This window comes from Dipodomys ordii, unplaced genomic scaffold (genome assembly GCF_000151885.1).
Source record: "Dipodomys ordii isolate 6190 unplaced genomic scaffold, Dord_2.0 Scaffold24, whole genome shotgun sequence".
Lineage (NCBI taxonomy): Eukaryota > Metazoa > Chordata > Mammalia > Rodentia > Heteromyidae > Dipodomys > Dipodomys ordii.
The window spans coordinates 7,917,211-7,927,738 of NW_012267240.1; positions in this window are offsets into that span (position 1 = coordinate 7,917,211).

Below are 10,528 nucleotides of genomic sequence, written 5' to 3' on the forward strand. Positions count from 1 at the left end.
GATATGTAAAAAATTAAGCTCAATGAAGAAAGAGATTACTTTCATTTATATTTGTTTCCCCCCATACACATTTGTTCAAAAAGATGTATTAGCGAGCAACATAAACAAGGTTCTTTTGACCTGTTATGGAAATTCAAGGAAGCCCTGGCTCTTTGTCCCAGCTGCGTCCTGCCCACCACCATTCATGAAACGTTTACTGGAGGCAGCTATCAAATGTTCCAGAGTCAGGATTAGTTCCCATTTTGGTCAGAATCAGAAAATTAAAGTGCTTTGTAGAAAGGTTGGGCCAAGGGCATATAGGAATTAAGATTCAGGTGCTATTTCTAAAGAAGCAAGCCACAGGCCTGGCTAGATTCTTAAGTCCTTATTTATAAATCAATGGTGAATAACTAAAATCTATGTAACTCATCTCCCCATGATATATATATATATATATTATATACATATCTATACGTTATAATTATCTTTAAGTAGGTGTACAAAGGAGTTTCAGTTCAACTTGTCAGTTTATGCATCTTAAGTCATATTTTGTAGAAGGATGGATATAGGGTAAGATGCCCAAATTTGGAGATCAGGAAGAGAATGTCACAAGCTGAATGTTCCAGTCAGCTTGTGACCCCCAGTGTCGCTACATTTGTGTAAGAGTGCACTGGCCTCAGGAGTCAGGAGCAGATGACTGCACCAGTGCTGTGTCTCGGGCTCCACTCTGTTCTATATACCTGCCATTCCATTTACGTCTACTTCCAACAGCTGGCACTTCTGTTTGAGTGCCAATGCCAGGCCCAAGGTAACTTCTGTATACTTTGGTTTTCAGCACACATGGCCACTCTTAGCCAATGCCAGCAGGCGCATGAGGTTAAGTAATCCAGTTCCCTCACCCTCAATTCGAACAGCTGGATGTGGGAACTATACTCTTTCCATAGCTCTACTGTGAGAACGAACCAACCTTACCTTCCCCGGGACTGGGCTTGAGAACTCAGCCTTGTTTCTCATTCCTATTCCACTTTCCCACTCATCTCATGTTTTTGTTTTCTTTTTTTTTTCTGGAAACAATTCCATTCTTTTGTAGAAATCATTGCTTTAGAGTTTATTGGCTTCTGAGAACTGCACCAAAGACAGGAGACATCTCAAAACTGTCTAGAAGGGATAGCCTAATCAAGACAGATAAACCAGTGGCCTTAAATAGCTATTCAGATAATTCCATTCCCACTCCAAGCCCAACATTTTGATCACAGAACTATTTCTGAGTTACAATTCCTCTTTCCGTGTAGCTTTGCTATAAGGAGAACTGGTAGGAAGATCATTTCAAGTTCATTTTAGCAGTTTTATTTCTCACTGAGCATTGGAGTACTGTGTATCTTGAGTTTAGTCTCTCACGCGCTGTACCCAAGAGACAGAACACCCTGAGAAATTGACACATCATATTTTAAGTCCACAAATCAAAAACACTTTAGAATCATGTCAGGAACAACTTCAAGAAGCCTTGTTTTTGAAGCTTCTTGGCCTCCCTTAGTAGTTTCACTTAATTTTCTCTTTTGCTCTCAGAAGGTTCAATACTTTTGTTCTTGACCAGGCAGAGTTGAAAGAACATGAATTGCAAATATTCCCCTCCCTTTTACTTGGCTTTGAATGTTTGTCCCTTCCACAACTCATACTGGAATTTAATTACCACTTAATACTATTATGGGGTGGGCCATGAAAGAGATGATGATGGGGCCATAATGGCGCCACTGTTAAGGGTGGAATTGGTGCTTTATAAAGCAGGGGGTTTCCTCCTTCCTTCGTCTTACCTTCTTGCCTTCTGCTGTGAGGCGTACCACGAAAATCTTCCTCAGCTGTCAGCGCCTTGACACTCTGCAGACCTATGAGACAACACATTTCTGTTGATAAGTTGCCTGGGCTCAGGTATTATGTTATTACAACACAAGACATACAAAGGTGTTTATTTTTTCAAAAAGGCAAACCAGTTCTTTAGTTAGACTTCACAGATTTGAGATCAAGGCCCTTGGCAACGAATAAAAATCCCTTAATTGAATTCTGTGAAGTTGATGTCTGTTGATTAAATGAAAAAAAAAAAGACTCTACTTTTGTAACTGCATCAAAATGATCAGGTATAAATAGGAACATAAAAAATTCTTCAGCACTTTTATATTCTCTGACAACCGAATCACAATCTAATATTTTACTTCTGTAAATTTAGATTTGTAGATATGAAGTTTTACTTTTTTTTTGGGGGGGGAGGTGGGTGTCAGTCTTGGGATTTGAACTCAGGGCCTGAGCAGTCACTGAACTTTTTCACTCAGCACTAGCACTATACCACACAGCTCCACTTCTGGCTTTTTTGTTGGTTAATTGGGGATAAGAGTCTCATAGGTTTTCTTGCCAGGGATGGCTTTAAACCATAATCCTCAGATCTCAGCCTCCTGAGTAGCTACAATTACAGGTGTGAGTCACTGATGCTAGGCTGAAAGATTATTATTATTTATTTAGTTGTTGTTTTATTAAAAGAACAAAGGTTGAATCGATTGATACGTTTAAGATCCTTAGAGTGACTAATTAGAACAACTAACAAGCATTTGTAAATACATTCGTACACTATGAACACAAAATAATCACATTAATATATTTTATATTTCTCCTTGCTTTGAATGTGAAGTAATATAATTTTCACTTACTTTTTTTTCTGCTTCTGGACAGAAGTTCCAACTTATTATGTGGCATTTAATCCCCTCACTCTCTGCCCAGATAATCTATCACAAACTGTGTTTCAGTTGAGATCAGTCCATGAACTGTTGGGTCATAAACTGTCAACTGTTAGACTATAAAATGGTGCAGGGGTAGATTTCCATGGTGTAAACACCTTTGAAACAATCCAGTGAAATGAAGATTAGGCAAATGAACGTCTTGTGTGAGGTGTGAGGAAAAGGGGGAAGGGGTCAGACAAAGGAAGAGAAGAAGAATAGGCAAATACATTCATAATACTCGATGTACACGTGTGAAAATGCAATTAGGAAGCTTGAAGGGGTGGTATAGTTGGGGGAGAGAATGATAAACTGGTGGCCACTAATCAAGATGCGTTGTACCCATAAACTGACATGTTGAATTGAAACCTCTTTGTACAACTATTTAAATGTATTTTTAAAACAGATGGAGAACTAGTCTCAGCTACCTTAAGCACAGAGTTATTAGCCTTTTAGAGTTGAAAATTTGTTGTCTCGTTAATAATACTTTATAAACCAGGCAACTGGCTTCCTCTTGCAGTTCTGCAACTCGATCGCTAGAGGACGCTGCCGTTCTAAGTTCTGTCATGAACAAACAAAAGCACTAGTTGGGGAAAATAAATGGATCAGCTCTCCCTCCCTCCCTCTTTTCTTCCCTCCCTCCCTCTGGGTGTCTATCCTTTGGGGAAGGGGGTTGGTGACTGTGTTTCAATTCGAACTCCAGAAACACCACCATCATTCAAGGCTGGCCCCTCTCAGAGCTCGGTTGGAGGGCCAGGCAGCCAGGAGAAAGACTTCATTTGGAGGAACTGTGCTGTGGAAAGAGATGCCAGAAATAGACCTGGTTTGGGGAGGGGAGGGGGGGCGGTGGAAGAAAAGAAAAGAATGGGGATTTAGCAGATGCTCACAGCCGTTTTTCTTTTATAAAAATATCTGTCCACTTCCCACTCTCTCCCAAGTCTCGGCAGGCCATTAGTGCTCTATTTTTAAGTCTGCAGCACTGGAGGCCTGGCCCACCCAGCCTCTTGTGCTCAGGGATGGTCTCCCGAGGGCAGCACTCCTGGGCTGAGGGTTTGACATCATGAGTTATTTTTATCCCAGTAGATTGCAATATCATAACAGCATCTATCTTGTGCCAAAGAGTAGCCCCAAACCTGACAAAGAAGAAAAATGATCTCAAAGGTAAACTCCTTTGATCTCAAATTGCCTCTTAAGGTATATTATTTACAGCCATTGCAAAAAAAACCCACCAAAAACAAAAAAAAGCCAAAAACAGTCTGAAAGAAAACAACAAATGCATGGCTCAGAGAACCAGGCAATATGTTCTCTCATTTCTTTTTTTCTTTCTTTCTTTCTTTTTTTTTTTTGTCGGTTGTGGGGCTTGAACTCTGGGCCTGGGGCTTGAACTCTGGGCCTGGGCGCTGTCCCTGCACTCTTCAGCTCAAGGCGAGCACTCTACCGCTTCAGCCACAGTGCCACTTCCAGTTTTCTAGTGGTTTATTGGAGATAAGAGTCTCAGACTTTCCTGGTCGGACTGGCTTTGAACTGTGATCCTCAGATCTCAGCCTCCTGAGTAGCTAGGGTTACAGGTGTGAGCCATTGGCGCCTGGCTCTCTCATTTCTTAACCACCATAAGAAGGGCATCTTAAGAGGCTGTTGTATGTCCAGATAAAGCCAACAGCCACTTGGGGGAGGGGTGGAATGGGAGTCTAAAAAGAAGGCACCTGTCATTCTACACAAAGGTATTTTCTCTGCTACCTCACTTCAGTTAAAAGTATTGTGTGTTCCCTTGGATTCCCTTGTGGTGATCCTGTAGAAGCTGTGATGCATGAATGGGGAGTAGCTTTTGTGATGGAGAACAGCAGATATTAGTTACAGGGAAAGGAAACAGGGTCAAGGAAAACACAAACACAGAGTCTAGCAAGTGACCATTCAATCACAGGCAGAGCTTGGAGAGGGTTAGTACATTACAGGAAAAACACTCAGACTTCAGAGGGAGATGGAAGAGAAAGTTCCAAGAGCAGATATTAAATTGAATGATGTGCAATTGCTAATGTTGTTGGCCAGAATGAGCCAAAAATTGGCTCCATAGTCAAGCAATCTCAAATATTTGTTGGGCCTACCAATGCAAGAGCCTTACTATGACCCATGACTGCTCAATTCTGACCTTTTAGAATATCTTGCCTGCAGTCATCAACTCTGTCAGGCATCCTTGCTCCATTTTACTACTAAAGTCAGTGGCTTTAGCCTTTTTCTACTTTTACACTCAGGATACATCCATCAGTAGGCATAGCCACAGTACTGGTGGTTATGCAATTTTAAAAGGTGACGATGTCATACAGTCCCTGGCCTACCAGCCCTCAGTCTACCTTTATTGTATCCGACGACAAGACCACCTTGGCAGAGCGGTTGTAAGAGAACTGCTGATCTATAAGATCAAGAAGGCAGGAAAACCTCTATCAGGAAATTGATGTGAACCTCCCTATTTTGATAAAAACTGACAGTCTCATTGGATTAATCCTAATGTGAAGGTCTCTATAAAATAGAATCCTGATAGTACCATATGTATAGAGATGGGATAAACCAAGTGAGACTGGATCAGAAACATTAAAAGGAGAGAGAGAGAAAGACAATTCCAGTTAAACCCAAGGGTTGAATGCTGACTTTGTGGGAATCATTCAAGGTGCCATGAGGAGAATGACTATGGATAAGAAGCCTGGAGTCCTGCTCCCAGTCCAACACTTGGCAGGCAAAGCAGGATAAAGTACAGATGTGCAGCTCTGTGGGTCCCTGGGGAAGACTACCCTTTAGGTCCCCTGGCAGGAAAATTCACACACATACCAGACTCAGAGGATGCTTCTCTAACAGATCCCAAGAATTTTTCACTCTTTCATGTTCAGATATTAGAGCCCTTCCAGGAAATTATGTAGCCAACTTTTAAGTATTTCTTAGACACTAAATACCCAAATCCACCACTTTAGTAATTCTCCCCACCTCCCCATTCTTATTTCATTCATCTTCTTATTTACTGGTGAATATTTACAGTCGTAAGCGAATGTCTAGACACTCCTGGGACTCAGCCCAGGGTTTTTAACTTTAGGAGTTCTTCCTTTACACTTTGATGAAGAGGCTGTTATTTCTCAGTGTTTTCATCACTACAAAAGTACATTGAGCAGCAGGTACCATTGTGGTTGACCTCGCTTCACTAAGCAGACTTGTGAAGGTGTGGCTAGGAAAGAATGGAGGTGCTTTTCGTTGGCTCTGACAGTGCTACCAATCCTGTTACACACAATCAACTCATGTGAAGAATGACGATGAGCGTTCTCACAGAGATAATCTGGAAGGAAAACCTCATTTATTTGGATAAACAATGGTCCGTACATTCCTACCTCAATTTCCTTTTTGTAAATAATTTGGATTCGGGTTCATTTGGGGCGTAAAGGTGTCTCATGTTTGAAAGAATCAGACTTAGTATTTGAGGGTGTCACGTGTATGAAGGTAAGGAATGTCAGTGCAGCATGTGGCAGGAAGGAGTTGGCATGGGAGCTGGCCTGCCCTCATAGGATCAGGGCCAGTTATTAGCATTGGCAGGTCCAATCTGAATTTAGATTTGCTTGACTGAAGACCTGATTTTTTTTTTGAAAAAGTAAGCATTTCTGTCTTCCAAAAATGGTAATTCATATGATTCAACTTAATTTTAAGCTCTACTGCCTTAGGCCTGTGCCTGTAATTATAACCATGAACCAATATTTGATTTTGATAGGCAGGTTACTGAAGCCGGTATAATACTTCAGGACAGAAGAGAATATAGACTATTTAAAGTTCAGGGGATACAGTATATGCATTTGAATTCTTAGTAAATGTCATCAAATACAAATGCCACAGCTCAGGTCCAAGTAAGCCTACCTAGGTGCTCCCTAAAGGGCTGAGCAATGTAGGTACATTTTATTTTTTTCTACCATAAAAATATTTAAGGTTATTTTCTTTTCCCCCTGCACCCCATGGTATTAATCGGAAGGCTTATGTTCATTTGACAGTAAGAATTTATTAGCTACAAACTAAAGGGAGGATGCCATGATATAATTACCAGAATTATAAACAACACAGTCCATGCATTTAGTAACTATTGAGTCTAAAACAATCTTTTCAGCTTAGAAAGAGGCATTGATCACACCAATTTTTATCTACTTCATATTTTTGTTTCATAGTTTACACATGCATACCCCAGGGTTTTGTGGGGGGAGGGAGGTCCTTGGTCTTGAACTCAGAATCTGAGTTCTGTCTGTAAGCATTTTTGTCTAACACTAGTGCTCTACCTCTCGAGTCACAGCTCCAGTTCCTGATTTTTGATGATTAATTGGATGTAAGAATCTCATGGACTTTCCTACCAGGGGGGACTTCAAACTTTGATCCTCAGATCTCAGCCTCCTGCGTAGCTCAGATTTATAGGCATGAGTCACTGGTGCCTGGATCCATAATTATTTTAAAATTGTTAAGTCAGGGAAGGGGAAACAATGAGGAGGTAACAATGCTTCATAAGAAATGTACTCGTTATCTTGCCCAGGTAATTGTAACTCCTCTGTACGGTATTCTCACAATAAAAAAAAATTGTTAAGTCATCCTCCAAGGCTAAGGGGAAACCAACCTGTGCCTATAGAAAAAATAATAAGATCAAACAAAGGTCAAACAGGAAATGAAATCAGTTATATCTGGGTTCAGACTGAGGAATTGAGTTTAATTTTATTTTATGCTCCAAAGAAGCAACTTAATTTCACATATGGGAGACCTTTTGGGCTGCTTTCTATGCTCCCTTGCTTTGAGTCTAGTGAGATGATGATCTTATTCCTAAGAAGACTGCTTGCTTCTGTTATTGATTTCTAGATATATTAATTTACTAGTGGACAGAAAATATCAGATTTTAAAAATCACTCTACTGCTCTCCAAACGTTTCAGTAGGACTGGTAACATTCCTTACTATATTACAGTATAAGAGGTATGAGAAATAAAATACCAAGTAATAAAAGTAATTGAAAATGTAAATAGTGCTCTTGGTAAATGGACCATTGTGAGGTCTTTTATTTCTGATCATGTTGCATATACAGAGATTGTTTCCAATGAAGATTGGTCAGGGATCACATGAAAACCAAGGTTATGGTTAAGCCTGTCACCTTGTCTCAATTTCCATTTTTGTGAAATTATTAGGATTACCACTGGTGCATAAATTTTCAGAAGAAATCATTTCAGGCCAGTTTATTTTGTACAGATTCGTCTAACTTAAGTAAATTAGATCTGTAGATTCATTTCTTTTTCCTTTTTGTGAAGTGTTGAAATATTTATTTTTATTGTTAGTAGAAGAGTGGTGTGCAGAGGAGTTGCAGTTACATATGTAAGATAAAGAACCCGTTTCTTTCTGGACAATGTCACCCCTTCCTTCACTCTCTCCCAGTTTTTTCCTCCTGTCCTCACCCACAAGGAGCATAGTTCATTTTCACATAGCATCTAGTGAGTACCGCTGCTGCATTTGTTCACTCTTTGTCCCTTTGTTTCTGCTCCTTCCTTTACCCTCCAAAAGACAGATAAATGAGACCGAAAGAAAAGAAAACAAAAACAGCAATAGAGTAAGAAACCTCTTGCTTTCCATTTCCTGGAGTTCATTTGATGAATATTATTATATGACTAGAATAAATTCATTCTTTTGGAGTGAACATAAATTTTAATTCATTACAATGCAAACACACCCAAATCACATTGGCATGGGAATAGAAGGACCCACATCAGCCTGTCACATAGGACCCCCATTATCCCCTAGCTGCCATCCAAACCATAGAAGAATATTGAGGTGCTGAGTACCAACTAGCTTTGAACTATTATTAAATTTTTATTTTTAGGCCAAGAAGGCAAACATAAAGAGAGCACACAAATTTCTCCCCAAACCTAATGGATCTTCCCATTGGCCTGGTTGCTTTATTTATTTAAATCACTATCTCTTAAATGATGGTCCATAAGTTATTGGCATCAGATAAGCAGAAATAATTATAATTGACAAAGGTAGATTCCCTTTCCAGGATTTACTCTAGGTGAATTTTGTTGTCTTTCAAAGTATCATTTAGTCGTTTTATTGAAAATTGACGCATACTGCTTGCTTGCTGTTTGACAGACACTTTCCAAAGCTTTGTTTATATTAAAGAATTTAAACCTTAGAACAATACTGTGAGGAACATCCTGCTATTATGTACATTGGAAAATGGAGCAATTGAGACACAGAGAGGTTAATGTAATTTGTGCCAGGCAACAAGCTAGTAAGTGGAGGTGATGTTAATTTCGTTTGGGTCATAGGGGTATTTTTTGGTGTGTCTATGAGAGCCTCTCCAGAGGAGATTAGCATCTAAAATAGTGGATTCCTACATGGATGGATTGCTATCAGAGCAGGCTCAAATAGGACAAAAGGCCCAAGGAAAGAAGGGAGCTACTGATGTACTGCTTGAACTAGGACAGCTCATTTCCTGTTTCATGCCTTTGGATTGGGATTAGCACCAACAGTTTTCTTGTTCTAGGTTTCCCAGATGAACTGGATCATACCACTGGCTTTCCTGTCTCTCCAGTTTGCAGATAATCATAGAACTTCTCAGTCCTTACAGTTAAGTGAGATAATCCCTCGTAATAAAACTGCACATTATTCACAATAGCTAAGATATGGAACTAAACCCAGATTCCCCTCAGTAGATGAATGGATCAAGAAAGTGTGATACACACACACACACACACACACACACACACACACACAATGGAATTCTATGCCTCCATCAGAAAAAATGACATTGCCTCATTTGTTAGGAAATGGAAAGACTTGGAAAAAATTATATTAAGTGAAGTAAGCCAGGCCCAAAGAATAGGTTCCATGGTTTCCTTTATTTGCAATAACTAGTATACATCTAGGATAATCTTACTAGACAAGCAGAAAAGGTCAAAATCCATGTACATATGACCAGATAAGATGATGCTAAGAGAAATGAACCCCAAGATAGGGACACAAGAGGTTTTATCTATGTCACTGTTGTTTTTAATGTATTATGTGGGTTTTTTTGTTTCTTTTGTATGTTCCCCCGCCATGGTATAACCCCTGTTTTCACTGTATTTGATTACGGTGTCCTGAATGTCACATATCCATTTTTCTAATTTGGGGAGGGGAAGGGAAATAACAAAAAGCTGAAACAAGGACATAGGTTGACCCATTGTAACAATGAGATGTACAAGACACTATGTTGAAAATCAACTTTACAGCTTGGGGCAGGGAGGGAGGACTTGGGGAGGTGGGGAGGGAAGGGATGGTAGGGAAAAAACAAAGAAGGTAACAATGCTCGATAGGAAATGTACTCATTACCTTACTCATGTAACTGTAACCCCTCTGTACAGTATCTTTACAATAAAAAATATATTAAAAAAGAATCTAACATGAGTCAAACTAAAAAAATAAATACATAAAACTCTCTGCATCTCCTTTTATGGGTGGTGTGTGTGTGAGAGAGAGAGTTGAGAAAGAGAGAGAGAGAAGAGACAGAGACCCAGAGAGAGACACAGAGAGACACAGAGACACACACAGATTTATCTTAATGATCTGTCTCTCTGATAAACTTCACCTAAAACACTAGCAGAAATGGGATTCAAAATCCTCTTAGTTAGCCGGGCGCTGGTGGCTCACGCCTGTAATCCTAGCTACTCAGGAGGCTGAGATCTGAGGATCACGGTTCAAAGCCAGCCCGGGCAGGAGAGACCATGAGACTCCTATCTCCAATAAACCACCAGAAAAC